The 17,370-nt window shown below is 44.5% G+C and overlaps 1 long non-coding RNA gene across 1 annotated transcript in view; it reads left to right on the top strand.

The window, feature by feature from the left end:
• Window positions 1–17,370, top strand: part of LOC130285065 (uncharacterized) — a 98,499-nt gene that overhangs the window by 3,295 nt on the left and 77,834 nt on the right. The window contains exon 2 of the long non-coding RNA XR_008847236.1: window positions 36–305. This is a non-coding gene — a long non-coding RNA (uncharacterized LOC130285065). The remainder of the gene's footprint in view (window positions 1–35; window positions 306–17,370) is intronic.

Below are 17,370 nucleotides of genomic sequence, written 5' to 3'. Positions count from 1 at the left end.
TAATATATTTTCATTATAAATTTTTTTATTTTCAGGGTGAATTTTACGTTTGAAAAACGGCCACTAGGGGGTCTCCCTCCTAGTGGCCTGCTGCAGCACGGCGTGACGTCACGCCTGAATTCGGACCGATTGTGGACGGGCATGTGGTCTAAATTAATTTACACTGTGCTCACTCCCTGCCTGTCAATCAGACAGGCGGGAGCGAGTGCATTGGCTCCCCGGCCACTGGCTGGGAGGCCACTCCTCCCGCACATGTCGTCGCCGCCGCTGCCCCTGCATGCCCACTGCCGGACTCTGTAGTATCAGTAAGTATGTTTATTTAGGATTATTTATTCATTTATGAATATGTTTAGGGGAGTTGGTGGTTATAACGGGGGTTGGAGGAGAGCGGGGTTCAGGTTTTCAGAACAGGGGGGGGGGGTGATGGAGGGAAAGGGGTAGCGCCGCATGGCACTAACTTATAATTTATCTACACAGGGTGCCTTCAGCTTTTTCACTACTACAACTCCCAGCATGCCCTGACAGCCAATAGATGTCAGGGCAAGCTGGGAGTTTTAGTGGTGAAACAGCTGGAGGCACCCTGTGCAGATGAACTAAGGGCAGAAGTCGTCCCCAGCAGGCATCAGTGACGTGGTGCCTGCTGGAGAAGTCTGCCTGGTAGTGAGCACACTACCAGGAAGACAAAAAGTTATTTTTAATATAGTAAAAAAAAAAAAAAAATTAAAGCAGGGAGGGGGTTAGGGATAGATGTGCAATAGACAGGGACAGAAAAAAAAATATAGGATGGTGGGAGCTACTCTTTAATAATTAACAGTACAGATGCTGAAATGCACCATGGGGGAGATTTATCAAAACCTTTCCAGAGGAAAAGTTGCTGAGTTTCCCATAGCAACCAATCAGATCGCTTCTTTCATTTTTTTTTTTTACAGGCTTTTTCAAAAATGAAAGAAGCAATCTGATTGGTTGCTATGGGCAACTGGGCAACTTTTCTTCTGGACAGGTTTTGATAAATCTCCCCCCATAAGTACAGCAATGGCATTTTTCTATTATTTACTGTAATGTCCGATTCTGTTTTTTTGCATTTTTCTTTTTTGGTCCTGTTCAGACATTAGGTTGTGTCTGAACAGTTTCTGTGCTAATTCTCCCTTGTTTGGGAAGAGTTAATGTTCTCAGCCAATGGCATTTCGGGTGTGGTTATTTAAACCCGAGCTCTGGAACTCTCGACTGGTTATTAGATTTACTCTGACTTTGTTACTAGTTTTACCTTTGCTATATCTGTCTGTTTATATTGTCGTTTCAACCATGGTTATTAAGCTTGTTTATGATATAGGTTTTAGTCTGCTTGGTTTTAGTACATCTGTTGGTTTTTAGTATTGTGTATGTCAGTTCTTTTTTAACCTCGTTATATCCTAGTCTGTGTTCACACTGTTAGTCTTGTGCTTCTACACAAGTCTAGTCTTGTTCATTTATTCTTATCTGCCGTTAAGCTTGATTCGGGTTTCTGAACTGTATGCTAATATGCTTTTTTCTGCCTTGTTTGTATATTTATAGCTGTTTTTTGTATTCATGTTACGTTTCTGACCTGTCCCCGAATATGTACTGTATTATTTGTGTACCTTTATGCCCATTGCACTTTAGCGCAGGAAGGGACTGGCGCCCAGTTGTCGATCCATCATTTAGGGTGGATGGGCAAGTAGGCAGGGAGAGTGTTTCTAAAGACAGCTTAGGGCTCACTCTCCCTGTCTGCCCCCGGTCATGACACTTACTATGGCAAACTGGCATGATGCCATTACAAACCACAATGCAACTCCAACACAACTGCACCACAATGATAATGGGGTAGATTTATCAAAACCTGTGCAGAGGAAATGTTAACCTGTTGCAACCAATCGGATCGCTTCTTTTATTATTTTATTTATTTTAAAAAGGACCTCTGAAAAATGAATGAAGTGATCTGATGGGTTGCTATGGGCAACTGGTCAACTTTTACTTTGCACAGGTTTTGATAAGTCTCCCCCATGGGGATAGGGTAAAATTAGCGGCAATGTATTGAAGATGCATATAATAAGAGATTGTCCATTTTGAATCTGATAGGGATCCCTTCCTAGATACTGGATCACCTTTATTGGAGATAGTGGCCTAGATTGATCAATCTGCCTGAAACCAAAACTGTCTGATTTGGTCCATAACGACCAATCACAGCTCAGCTTTCACTTTACCAAAGCTAACTGAGATATAAAGGCTGTGCTGTGATTGGTTGTTATGGGTTTCAGTCAGCTTGATAAATTAAGGCCCAATCTCCACCAAAGGAAAAGCTTATCTCCGAGCAGAATTCCTTTACCCACTCACACAGATCTTTACATGAATTTCCTACTTGATAAACCTTAGTTGGGACACATTTTTTCCCCCTTTTATACTTTTACATAATGCATGAAGCCATGTTATCAATCCGTATATAAAAATCTATGTACTGTAGATGATTATATGAAGTGAATTCCTCATGGCGTGAAATAATCCAGTTGTTCCGTGAGTTAAGGATGGCAGCTGTTCACGGCAGTGCTGGTGTCAGATATAATGTTTATATCTCTCATTTTTACTTTGTGACCTCTGGCCTCCTTGCATAGTTTTTCTGAGGCCGAGGTCACGCTGCTGCTTCCCATACAAAGAACAGTTTATTTTAAACAGTACAACCCATCCACATATTGTGCCCCTTCTTGGCTCTGTGCCGTCATGTCACTCTCTTCATTCTCCTTTGCTTTCCTTGCATATAGTGCATACAGGCCACTAATGTCCTTTTGAATCAGGGATTGGCAGCCCTATTGACTTGGTAATGATGTCTGTTGATGTAGACCGCACATCAGACTACGCATTTTTCTGCCCAGATGCTTGTGGTTTGTCTAAAATGAGCCAATGCTCTGCTGAGCAAACTCCTGCTATGGGGATCTTAATTCTTCATCCTCTAATAGAGCTTTGCATACTTTTCTTCTAGAAACTCCATATACACAAAGCATAAGCGTAGATCAAAGCAGTAGCTAGGCTTTCTTTTACCTGGGACAAGGGTTCAGTCTCCTTCTCTAGCCCTATACAGTATATGAATATATAAGTATATAAATAGCCTGTGCCCCAGCACTCAGTACAGTGACCCCTCGACCTACGATGGCCCCGACATACGATCATTTAAACATACCATGGCCTCTCAGAAGTCATCACATGTTGAAGGCAGCATCAACATACGATGCTTTTGTATGTCGGGGCCATCGCATAAACGGCTATCTGGCAGCGCAGACTGCTTCAGCTGCCACCGGATAGCCGTTTACGGTGCCCCGTGTGGTCCGCTGACCATCACTTACCTGTCCTCGGGGCTCCGGCGCGTCCTCTTCGGGATCTTCTCCATCGTCGGTGCTGTCCATCGTCGTCATCACGTCGCTGCACATGCCGTCCCGTCATCCAATAGGAGCGGCGTGCGTAGCGAAGTGATGGCGGTGACGGAGAGAGAAGATGCCGGGGAAGCAGAGGCCTTGCCGGAGGGGCGGGGACACCCCGGGGATGCGGCGACAGCGATGGAGGGCGACATCCAGGGCAGCGGTGATGAGCGGTGACGGTCCGGAGCGGCGGGGACAGGTGAGTACAACTTCCTATACCAGTGGTCTTCGACCTGCGGACCTCCAGATGTTGCAAAACTACAACTCCCAGCATGCCCGGACAGCCAACGGCTGTCCGGGCATGCTGGGTGTTGTAGTTTTGCAACATCTGGAGGTCCGCAGGTTGTAGACCACTGTCTTATACTTTACATTGCACGGATCCCTCAACATACGACGGTTTCAACAAACGATGGTCCATTTGGAACGGATTACCATCGTATGTTGAGGGACCACTGTACTCTGGTCTCTCCCCTCTAGTTATTCCTCTGGCATACATAGCACATGTTATTATTGTAGATGTGCCTGTACCGTGTATAGGTATATATCATACACAGAGATATACATGTCCTACTGAATCCTTTTTTTTTAAAACTGATACAAAACTGTTCCAGGGGGCAATTGACTTTTTAGTAACCTTACACTAAATAGGATTTATAGACAGTATCATACAGCACAGTAGTGAGTTAGGAGATGGCGGGTTGTCCCAACTCCAGAAGTTATCCCCTATTCATAGGGTAGGAGATAATTTTTGCATAAAAATCATTTATTATATAAATAGATATTTTTTAATAACTGTTTATTTATTTATATATTACTTACTTGTATGTATGCGCTTACAAAAGGCTAATGCCCATCAAGGTTTATAGCTAGCAGAACATCACATTCCCTATAAACCCTATTATTGCTGACATTTTCTACGCAATGAAATACGCAAGTGTAGATCTGTATTTATTCTGTGTCTAAGCAGTTCTGTGCAATCTTTAAACAATACTACAATGCAGGAGCTAGAAAAAAAAAGCTCTAAGATGAGAGAGGCTATTGCCACTAATTTAACTGTGACATTAAGAAAAAGCATTAGGAACAAGAAAAAGGCCTGTCCTGTGCTGACCTCCCAGCGGAGAAGACACCGGAGGGATGGGTGCCTGTACACCCACTGAAGTCATTAGTTGTCAAACCTGCCTAATTTTCACACCCACTCCGTTTGCTTAGCTGCCAATCAAACACCACCGTGTGTTTAAGGGGCATTTATTTTCCTGCTTAGATGATGGTCTAGAGAAAAACACCATGGGAGCTCTGGCGAAAAGATTATCGGCACTTAACGACACGAATAGGAGCGCTATTAGCTGGGAAACATCTTTGATATTTTGCCGAATGCAGACCATATGTGCTTCACTACTCTGTATTTATGTGTGCCCATTTATGTCAGTTGTATGATCCATGTGATGGTATTCTGTAGCTATCAGGACACAGCGGGGGTCATGTATCAATCATTCTGCGCCAGAACATTTGCACAAGTGTAGACATTTGCAATGTACTATATTTAAAATGACAATTGTCCTATTTTTCAATTGATTGTCAAAAGTTCCGACAGTGGTATCTTCTGGGTAGTGCAGTATTTCAGTATTTTGTATCATCCCACACTACCAGGTATATATGACAGGCTGCCTACCATACAGGTGTTTTCCCTTATGAATTTGTATGTAAAGTTCTGGATGCTTTAAAATTCCGCTTTCATTTTCGGTATCATTGTATCATAAATGAATTATGATTTTGATAATGATTTTTGTACTATTTTGATTTTATTTAGGTTGCATGAAATATAATTTACTTTAATCTTACCTAATAAAAAATAATCAAATCAAAGTAATATCTCAATTTAGGGTGCATTCCCACCTGGAGTATTTTGCTGCGTATTTGCTGCGTATTTGCTGCTGCATATTTTCCTACCCATTGACTTCAATGGGAAAATAAAATACGCAGCAGCAAATACGCAGCAAATACGCCAGGTGGGAACATACCCTTAAGGGTACGTTCCCACACGGAGTATTTTGCTGCGTATTTGCTGCATATTTGGTGCTGCGTATTTTCCTACCCATTGACTTCAACAGAGAAAATAAAATACGCAGCAGCAAATACGCCGTGTGGGAATGTACCCTTAAATGGAATACAAATGTGTAAGTAAGCACTCCCTTTTCTTAAATGATATGTTTCTAGCAGTCACCGGACTAAGAAAAAGCACATTTTAACCTACTTGTTTTCCTAAAAAAAAAACACTGTTATCCCAAGATCTGATCAGAGCTCTCTATTGTCTTCAGAGCAGAGATGGTTGTCATTGTCAGCAGATGTAGTACATGGAAATTGCCATTAGGGGGAGCATGTGACCAATAAAGAGAAAAGCATTAGGCAGAAACTTATGAAATGCCACAACTTAAATTGCTGCAGAAAAGGATATAAAAAGTCTCAGTAACAGGTAAAATAAACAGAATTTTACAGCAGAAAGTACTTTAGGGTGAACACAGCACTTTGCAGAGCTAAAGGATTTCTCTGTACAATTACTCAATGAATGTTTATCTGCATGGCCCGGACTAAGTATAAATTAATAGCGCTTAGCTACATAACAAAATAAAGGAATGTGAGATGAAATTAATTCAGACTAAGTACCTTACAAAAACACCTATTCTTGTTACTTATATGTTACTTCTGCTTAGCATTATATACCGTATTTTTCGTCATATAAGATGCTCCGGCATATAAGACGCACCCAATTTTAAAGGATAAAAATCTAGAAAATAAAGATTCTGAACCAAATACAATGTAAAGTATAGGACAGTGATCTTCAACCTGCGGACCTTCAGATGTTGCAAAACTACAACTCCCAGTATGCCCGGACAGCCGTTGGCTGTCCGGGCATGCTGGGAGTTGTAGTTCTGCAATATCTGGAGGTCCGCAGGTTGAAGACCACTGGTATAGGGGGTAGTACTCACATGTCCCCGCCGCTCCGAACCCGTCACTGCTCGTCACCGCTGCCCTGGAGGTCGCCCTCCATCGCTGTTGCCATGTCCCCGGGGTGTTCCCGTCGTTCCGGAACTTCTCTGCTGCCCAGTATCCTCGCTCTCCGTCGCCGCCATCACGACGCTACGCATGCCACTACTATTGGATGACGGGACGGCGTGCACGACGTCGCGATCATGACGAAGGAGAGCGCCGGCCATGCAGGGGATCCCAGCATGGAGCAGACACCGAGGAGGCAGGTAAGGTCCCTCCCGGTGTCCTGTAAGCTGTTCGGGACGCCGCAATTTCACCGCCGCGGTCTCGAACAGCCCGACTGAGCAGCCAGGTTAGTGTTATTTTCACCGCAGACGCGGCGGTCAGCTTTGATCGCCGCGTCTGAAGGGTTAATACAGGGCATCACCGCTATTGGGAGTATGTAGTATGAATTTCTGTAATTCTGTAGTATGAACTCCGGCTTAGAGTTGTCCATGCTTTATCAACTTGTGATACAGCCAGTCACACACCTACTGTGAAAAACCTCTTAGGCCGGTTTGACACGAGCTTGATGCAGATGTCCCAGCCGGACTGCAGGTCTGATGAGCTAATCTGACAGTTATACGTTATGGTCATCAAACTTGGAGCCGGAATTTGTGACCATAATACAGATGCAAAAAATGCAGGTGTCAGACCACATACGGTATTGTTTATTTGTTCTGCCTGGTTATGAAGCAGACACTTGACCTTTATGTATTATGAAAGTGACACATTGAACAAAGGCAAATCTGTGAAAATATTGATCTGCCATGTTGGATTTTGTCTGCAATGTCCACTCTGTTCTAGCCCCAACTCATGCAGTCAGCGTCTGCCGCCTTCGAAATGTCAGAATATCTCCGCCTGGAAATTCCATAATGTGAACATAGCCTTAGAACTGAGGCTAAAAACTTTCAGTCTTGTTTATCACAGTCTAAGAGACCTTTAAAGGGGCACTTTGCCCATAGACATCTTATAAGATGTCTGATCATGGGGGTCCCGCAGCTGGGACCCCCGCAATCTCAGTGCAGCACCCAGCGTTCGTTTAGAATGCTGGGTGCCGGCGGCAGGGGTTATGACGCTACCACCACACCCCTCGTGACGTCACACCACGCCCCCTCAATGCAAGTCTAGTGGAGGGGGTGTGGTGGACTTACATTGAGGGGGTGTGGTGAGAGGTCACGAGGGGCATGTCCATGATGTCACGACCCACGCCAACCACTCCAAGAGTTTGGAACATTTTGTTCCGAACGCTGGGGCAGCGGAGTACCCCTTTAAGTGTTTTTTTTTTTTTTTGCTTTGCAAACTCCCCGTAGGCTTTCATGTGTCTTTTACTGAGAAGTTTCTTTGTAGCCAGTCTGCCATAAAACCAAGATTGGTGGAGTGTCACAGTGATGGTTGACCGTCTAGAAGTTTCTCCCATCTGCACGCAAGATTGCCAGAGTGACCATTGGGTTCTTGGTCAACTTGTACCAAGGTCTTTCTCCCCTGATTACTTAGTATGGTAAGGTGACCAGCTCCTTATATTATTCATTATGGAGGTCACTGTGCTCTTGGGAACTTTCAGAGCAGCAGAAATGTTTTTGTACCCTTCTCTTGATCTGAGGCTCTATCTTTGTCTCTGATATGCTGTCTCTGAGCTCTACAGTTCTTTCCCCCCTCATGACTTGGTTTGTCCTCTGATATGCATTGTCAGCTGTGAGACCTTGTATAGATGTCGAATCATCTGAATTTACCACAGGTGACTCTAGAAGGCCCCAGAGATAAATTTTAGGTGGTATATATATGCATGTGCGCTTATGTGTGTAAAGTTTTGTATATACTCAGGGAACAACTTTTCAATAATTTTCAATTAATATGCATTTTATGCAGTATATGAACCTATATTCTATTGTGATGGGTTAAAGTGGTATTCCAGGAAAAATAACTTTTATATATATATATATATATATATATATATATATATATATATATATATATATTAACTGGCTCCAGAAAGTTAAAAAGATTCTTAAATTAATTCTATTAAAAAATCTTAATCATTCCAATAATTATCAGCTGCTGAAGTTTAGTTGTTCATTTCTGTCTGGCAACAGTGCTCTCTGATGACATATCTGCTAGTCTCGGGATTTGCACAGAGTAGAAGAGGTTTGCCATGGGGATTTGCTTCTACTCTGGACAGTTCCTGAGACAGCTGTCTCGGCACTTAGACAGAAAAGAACAACTCAACTTCAGCAGCTCATAAGTACTGAAAGATTAAGTTTTTTTAATAGAAGTAATTTACAAATCTATAAATGGAAAAGGATACTCAGGGTCAATGAGTATATGATAAAATGGATTTATATGATTTTATCATATATTCATTGACCCTAAGCCTCAATTTCCATTTATAGTCTAATGCGTTTTTGACACCGTGGGTATAGGTGTCATGTGAGTTGCTTGGGACCCAGAAAAGTTTTTTCCTGGATAACCCCTTTAAGCAAATATTTCTGCTTATCACAAGTTGAGCTCCAGTGGCAGGGCACAGTGTTACTAGCTAGTTGTTTATTTATTTTATTTTTTTGCAGTGTGCCTTTGTTGATGTTCCTTAATGTAGGAATTGTGGACTGATTAGCTTTTGTGACAAATACTGGAAACAAATACTGAGAATTTATCTAAAAAAAATAAAAAGCCCTGTAAATCTAATACATAAATAGTCTTCTAGAAGGCATTCCTGTATACATCTGGCAGTGCAGAAATTCCCAAATCATGATAATCAGGCATGAAATGACCAAATGGCCAGCATTTTTAGACTTTGACTGTAGAAAGAACAGGAACATATGAGTCATGGGAGGACATGGCCCGAGTACAGAGGATCTAGATACATTTTATCACAAGGCTTCCTTTACATGTAGTTCTGGTTGGTTTTATTTGCACATGTATGCATAGTTTCTTTTATGTTGATCATAACATTTTTGGTGTTGTTTATCTGTTGCATTTTTTTTCCCACAACAATCATGTGATTTATGGATCTGCTTAATGATTCTGGTTTGGATCACACTATTTGCAATGTAAAAATGCCACAAAAAATGTGATATGCATTTAATCCTGCTTCTTCAATCAAGAAAAAATAAGACAGAGTAAAAACCCAGAACCCAGGAATGGTCTAAAAAAGATCACACCCCTAGAGCATGTTTATAAAGAAAAAAAATTACCATCGGTGACCCCCCCCCCCCTCCCCCCCCAAATGCACTATATAACTCCCTGTAACAAGCACTGGGGTTGATTCACTAAGAGAGGAGAGTAGTTTTGTTTGTGCTTTTTTTCCCAACAGGTATTTTTCCATGGTATTTACAAATTTTTTATTTATTTATTTGCATTTTTTTTTTTTTTTTTTTTACAACTGTTATTTATGACCTTTCAGCTTTTCCAGAGCTTGAATCCACAACCTTATTAAATATGTCGGGGGCACGCTTCTTTTGTCGGGAATACGGCCATTTGGTGGGGACATGCCATCTTCACCCATTGGACATGCCCCTTTTAGGGTTTTTAATGGAGTTTTGATCGGGTTTATTGTCTTTTTGGTGAGCCAAAATTTAGCCTCAAAACCTGATAAAACAACATTGGGAACATTTTAGTAAATAACCCCCATTGTGTATTTTCAGTAAAAAAAAATTTCCATCTGGAGCTTCCGAGGGTGGCCAGCAACAACTAAATCAGTCGGCTGCAGGACCATGCGGCCTCCATTGCATTCTCCATAGATAGCGATGTCTACAGGCCGGATTCCACCCAAAGAATGAACACATCCGCTGCTGCTAACATTTTGTAGTGTGCACTGTATAGCGGAATCTTGTTGCCAGCAATGGGATTCAGGTGCACAAGATTTTCCGAATGAAATTCCGAAGCACAGTTCTGGATGTAAATTTTGTAGTGTGAACCTAGTCTTCGTAGTTTAAGTCCCAACCAACTAGTTTGCATTGTTAAACCAGTGTTATACCCCTTTGGTCAGACCTAGAGAAAAAGTGTCTAGAAAGTGTTTAAAACTGATCTTATATGTAGTACAAGTAAGGTAAGACAAATTGTTTGTGCAAGCTGTCACAATATTAGAAACAAAAAAGTATGAAACCACCATAAACCATTCATACATTTTTGTTTTACATCAGGCTTTATTTTACAATAGAAAAGATGATCTAATAAAATAATAAAACTTAGAAAATTTACTCAATATGCTAAACGAGGAAAATATGGGAAGTTTTACAGTATGTAAAAGTAATGCACACAATAGAAAAACTATAGAACAGTATAAATTCTGTGGAAGGACGGTAAAACTTAAAGGGTATTTGTCCTCAATTTTATGTTAGAAGAACTGCTGACAGTGCCTAAATAACCACTAGGAAGGGGAGAGCATCCGTACCTCTGCTCTTGTTCTTTTGGTCATGCACTTAATAATTCGGTTGATGCTTCCAAACTTGTGGTTTAAAGGCCTAGAAGCAATTCTTGATAGATTAATATGGGGATGAGGTCGAGTAACAATAAAATACTCAGCTCTTACTCTTCCAGAAGGGAAAAGAGGATGGACATTACCGAATTTTCGACTTTATCTCCTGGTGGCAAAAGTACATGATATAAAGCAAGGCAGCAGGAATAGTATCTCGGAACCGAAGGAGCACTCATCAAAATTTTTCTCAATATTTGAGATATATTATAAAGTTTGGAATGAAATAAAACATTTGTGGAATAAGACACAGTTTTGGATGCACGAAGATTTGGGGGTATTATAAATTTAGTTAATTTAATAGAGGTTTGGAAAAGCAGTCTTGGGTTCAAAGGGGTATTGAATTTGTACATCAATTTTATGATCAGAGGGATTTGAGACCCTTCGATTCACTGAGGGTAGAATATAATATTAGGGAAGGGAAGGAATTTTTCTACCTTCAAATAAGAAAAAAGAAGATAGATACTGTCACGATTCGGCTTACGGGTTGTGGATCCGCTGTGTCAGCGAGGGATTGGCGTGGACCGTGCTAGTGGACCGGTTCTAAGTCACTACTGGTATTCACCAGAGCCCACCGCAAAGCGGGATGGTCTTGCTGCGGCGGTAGTGACCAGGTCGTATCCACTAGCAACGGCTCAACCTCGCTGACTGCTGAGAAGGCGTGGGACAGAAGGACTAGGCAGAGGCAAGGTCAGACGTAGCAGAAGGTCGGGGGCAGGCGGCAAGGTTCGTAGTCAGGATGGATAGCAGAAGTTCAGGTACACAGGCTTTGGACACACTAAACGCTTTCACTGGCACAAGGCAACAAGATCCGGCAAGGGAGCGCAAGGGAGGAGATCAGATACAGCCAGGGAGCAGGTGGAAGCCAACCAAGCTAACCGGGCCAGGCACCAATCATTGGTGCACTGGCCCTCCAAGTCTCAGAGAGCCGGCGCGCGCGCGCCCCAGAGAGCGGAGCTGCGCCCGCCAGCACACGACAGCAGGGGACCGGGACGGGCAAGTGACCCGGGACGCGACTCGCGAGGCCACGACAGTGCAGCGCTCCCGGTCAGCGGGACCGACCGGGGCGCTGCAGGGAGAAAGACGCCGTGAGCGCTCCGGGGAGGAGCGGGGACCCGGAGCGCTAGGCGTAACAGTACCCCCCCCCTTAGGTCTCCCCTTTTTTTTGTCCGGTGACTGCCTCCCCTGGGATGAGGACACCGGGAAAGAATGGAGGGTTTCCTCAACGGCAGGTAGTACAGCAGGAGTTGGAATGGGGAGGGAGGGCAGAGGGTGAAGCTTGGCACGGGGCAGGGAGACACAAGGACGGGAGCCATGAGGAGGCACAGAGGCTTGCCTGACGGGACTGGGAGGGGGGGAGAGGCACTTCCTGTGGCAGGCAGAGTCCCAGTTCCTGATCTCCACTGTGGTCCAATCAAGGGTGGGAGAATGAAGCCGGAGCCATGGCAGACCGAGGAGGACCTCAGAGGTACAGCTGGGGAGAACGAAGAGCTCAATCCTCTCGAGGTGGGGTCCAATAGACATCAGGAGGGGTTCTGTGCGGTAACGTACGGTGCAGTCCAATCTGGCTCCGTTGACCGCGGAAATGTAGAGCGGCTTGACGAGACGGGTCACCGGGATGCTGAATTTATTCACAAAGGACTCCAATATAAAATTTCCAGAGGCACCAGAGTCCAAGCAGGCCACGGCTGAGAGGGAGGAGTTGGCTGAAGGAGAAATCCGCACGGGCACCGTGAGACGTGGAGAAGCAGACTTAGAACAAAGAGACGCCACACCCACGTGAGCTGGGTGCGTGCGTGTGTTTCCCAGACGTGGAGGACGGATAGGGCAATCCACCAAGAAATGCTCGGTACTGGCACAGTACAGACAGAGATTTTCTTCTCTACGGCGATTCCTCTCTTCCTGGGTCAGGCGAGACCGATCCACTTGCATGGCCTCCTCGGCGGGAGGCCCAGGCGTAGATTGCAACGGATACTGTGGGAGAGGTGCCCAGAGATCTAAGTCTTTTTCCTGGCGGAGCTCTTGGTGTCGCTCAGAAAAACGCATGTCAATGCGGGTAGCCAAATGGATGAGTTCTTGGAGGTTGGCAGGAATCTCTCGTGCGGCCAGCACATCCTTGATGCGACTGGATAGGCCTTTTTTAAAGGTCGCGCAGAGAGCCTCGTTATTCCATGATAACTCGGAAGCAAGAGTACGGAATTGGATGGCGTACTCGCCCACTGAAGAATTACCCTGGACCAGGTTCAACAGGGCAGTCTCGGCAGAAGAAGCTCGGGCTGGCTCCTCGAAGACACTCCGGACTTCAGCGAAGAAGGACTGGACTGTGGCAGGATCATTGCGGTCCCAGAGCGGTGTGGCCCAAGACAAGGCCTTTCCTGAAAGAAGGCTTACTACGAACGCCACCTTAGACCGTTCTGAAGGAAACAAGTCCGACAACATCTCCATATGCAGGGAACACTGAGACAAAAATCCACGGCAGAGTTTAGAGTCCCCATCAAATTTGTCCGGCAGGGACAAGCGGAGGCTAGGAGCGGCCACTCGCTGCGGAGGAGGTGCAGGAGCTGGCGGAGGAGATGGTTGCTGCTGTAGCAGAGGCAGAAGTTGCTGTAACGTGGCGGTCAACTGCGACAGCTGCTGTCCTTGTTGGGCAATCTGCTGCGATTGCTGAGCGACCACCGTGGGAAGATCAGCGAGACTTGGCAGCGGCACCTCAGCGGGATCCATGGCCGGATCTACTGTCACGATTCGGCTTACGGGTTGTGGATCCGCTGTGTCAGCGAGGGATTGACGTGGACCGTGCTAGTGGACCGGTTCTAAGTCACTACTGGTATTCACCAGAGCCCGCCGCAAAGCGGGATGGTCTTGCTGCGGCGGTAGTGACCAGGTCGTATCCACTAGCAACGGCTCAACCTCGCTGACTGCTGAGAAGGCGTGGGACAGAAGGACTAGGCAGAGGCAAGGTCAGACGTAGCAGAAGGTCGGGGGCAGGCGGCAAGGTTCGTAGTCAGGATGGATAGCAGAAGTTCAGGTACACAGGCTTTGGACACACTAAACGCTTTCACTGGCACAAGGCAACAAGATCCGGCAAGGGAGCGCAAGGGAGGAGATCAGATACAGCCAGGGAGCAGGTGGAAGCCAACCAAGCTAACCGGGCCAGGCACCAATCATTGGTGCACTGGCCCTCCAAGTCTCAGAGAGCCGGCGCGCGCGCGCCCCAGAGAGCGGAGCCGCGCCCGCCAGCACACGACAGCAGGGGACCGGGATGGGCAAGTGACCCGGGACGCGACTCGCGAGCGGGCGCGCCCCGCCGTGCGAACCGCACCCCCGACGGCCACGACAGTGCATCGCTCCCGGTCAGCGGGACCGACCGGGGCGCTGCAGGGAGAAAGACGCCGTGAGCGCTCCGGGGAGGAGCGGGGACCCGGAGCGCTAGGCGTAACAGATACACTAGTGAAAGAGATAAATTTATTACATATATCATGCAATCACAGAGCACAATGAAGTCCCTGAGGAATGTTTACAAAGGTTTAATTCATGAAACATCTTCTATATTCCAAGATCAGATTAAAAATAAATGGGAAAGAGATATAGGTCCCCTGGAAGGTCCTACTTGGGAGAAAGTTCTGAATAATGTTGTGCTGGGGTCCTCGAATAAAAATTCCAGTATTTACAGTTAAGGATTGTTTATAGACTATATTATTCCCCAATGTTTCTTGAGTCGATCGACTGTAGGCAAGACTCCACGTGTCCAAAGTGTTCAGAAGATTTATACATTTAATATGGGGTTGTAAAAAGGTGAGAGGTTTTTGGGGTATATAGAGGACTGTCTGGGGAATAAGTTTAAGAAGAGAATAAGTTTGGGTGTTAGGTTGGCAATATTGGGAGATATGAATGATTTTGGGAGCTTGAAGGATCTCCTGTTGAAAGTAGTAACGCTCGCTAAATATTTGATAGTACTGAAATGGTTTGACCTAACCCCCCATATATTGAACAGTGGCTATGACTGGTGGAGAGGGTATGGGGTAAATGGTAGTGTGGGCAATTATACAGTTATAAATAGGAAATATGGCCAGGAATTTCCCAACTGGTTATGTTAAATAACTAATCGGTTTAAGGAGGGTGAGAGGGGGGATTTGTAATATGTATTATGTGAACAATTTATACTGCATGAATATAAAAATAAAATAATTAAAATAATTCGGTTGATGCTGATTACAAGGGTCTTAAATGGGCACTATCAGAAACAAAAACTTTTTATATGTTGTACATCTTGGCAAAACATTAACCTTTTTAATACACTTCATAAGAAAATGTTATTTCCTTTTTATAGAAATCATGGCTTTGTCCAAGCTGAAGCACAAGCATGGACAAAGTCCAGTAAGTGAGGGTGGGCTAGCACTCCTCTGTGATGTCTGATAGGATAGGAGAGAGCACAGAGGAGTCCTATCAGACACTCTGAATGCTGGGCTTTGCATAAAGTGCCCAGCACTCAGGGTGGTAATCAAGCGTGAGTGGTTGGGAGGAGGGTAGGGGCAGCATGATAACGTGCTGCGGCTCTGCCTCCAGGACTACTTACCCGGCAGTGAAATGACCATTAATGTATTTTTTCTTTAGGACGACAGCAGCATATGGATCCAAATGCTGTGCCCTTCATCTACAAGGTACAAGGGAGGGCTTATAGGGCTTAGGATGTGTGACAGGTTCCCTTTAAGAGAGTGCTCCTAATCTCAGCTCGCTACTTGTATAAAATACACTTGGGAGGCAGACATTTTGCTGACTGATAGGGGATCAAATATTTATTTCACTAATTTAAAATGCAAATCAATTCATACATATGAAATGCATTTTTCTAGATTTTTCAGTTGTTTTTCTGTCTCTCACCGTTTAAATAAACCTACCATCAAAATTATGGACTGATCATTTCTTTGTCAGCGGGCAAACATACAAAATCAACAGGGAATCAAATAGTTTTTTTCTTCACTGTAAATTTCCATTACTATCCATGACGCCAGGCTTACACAGCACAGCTTGGCACCGTTTCTCTTTTAAAATCAAACCAGCAGTAGAGCCCAAATTGATGACAAGTTATGGCGCCTGTATTCTGGCAAAAAGCCTATAGGCATTGGATGAAGTTCAGTCTCCATTCACTGCCATTCAAGTTTCCTTGAGTGTTGTATGAAGGAAGATAGTCTGAGCTACAGGCAATGCTCCTGGGAAAGAATATCACAGTGCACACAGCAGCCAATGGAGCACAACCTTTTTATTGTTTGATCTAGGGTCCTTTTACATGTGCCGATTGTCAGGTAAATGAACGCTTATTACTGATGACTAGTCAGTGGCAAAGGGCATTGATTGATTGATGAATCAGTAAACACTTGTTTATCGGTTGATTGTAACTTTTGTGCGGCCATTAAAATAATTTTTATCACCTGAACATGAACATGTGTAAATGGGGGATGTGCAGCCAGCAATGATTAAGTTTAAGGGCCATACAAATGATCCAGCAATTGTTTAGGTGGTCCGGCCTGTGATTCACTGAACTGCGTGAAGGCTCACTAAACAAGCGCCGATCATCGTTCTGTTCTTTGCCTGTCGGTCCGTGTAAAAGGGCCTTAAAGAAGACATCCAGCGCAATTTTTTTATCCCCTATCTGAAAGATAGGTGATAAGTGTCTGATCGCGGGGGGATTGACAGCTTGGGCCCCCCGATCTCCAGTACAGGGCCCCAGATCTGCTCCTGTATGTGACGTTTTGCACCCAGCACGTCAGCTGGTACAAACACGCCCCCTCCAATTTATCTCTATGGGAGAGGCAGATACACAGCATTCTCCCATAGAGATGAATGGAGGGTTTTGACTAGCTGACGTGCTGGGTGAAAAACGTCACATACAGGAGCAGATCCGGGGCCTGTTTGGGAGATCGTAGGGAGTCCTAGCGGTTGGACCCCCACGATCAGACACTTATCCCCTAGAGGATAATTTTTTAATGATGGAATCAGAGGCATACTGAAGTACAGTAAAGACCTCATGCCCCTTTATGACAGCCCTATAATGGCTTTATACTGGAGAAGACATTGTGTGAAGGACTTTTTGTTTGGTTCCATTCCTGTTTTTTGCTTCCTCTGAAACAGTATTATATCTCCTTTTAACTCCATGAGAGAAGCTGTTAAATGAGAATTAGTGTAACCTTTTCTACATAGCCAATTTAAATAACAGGCTTTAACATAGTAGCATAGGTGTAGTCTACGGATGTGAGGTCCTGTCAGTATATTAAAAGGTCTAAGACTCCACAAGGCGAAGTGAGACTGCTATGGAGCAAGCTGACTGTTTGAAGGTATATGTTTTTTCTTCTCAGACTCTGTGTAAGGATATAACAGGTCTCCAGCTGCCTAAATTTAGCAGCACGTAAATGTAGCAGTCATAAAAGAAGAGAATGGATTTCTTTGAACAGCTTA

The sequence above is a fragment of the Hyla sarda genome, chromosome 8 (assembly GCF_029499605.1).
Source record: "Hyla sarda isolate aHylSar1 chromosome 8, aHylSar1.hap1, whole genome shotgun sequence".
Lineage (NCBI taxonomy): Eukaryota > Metazoa > Chordata > Amphibia > Anura > Hylidae > Hyla > Hyla sarda.
The sequence above is the reverse complement of the archived record's forward strand: the minus strand, read 5'-3'. Positions and strand labels throughout refer to the sequence as shown.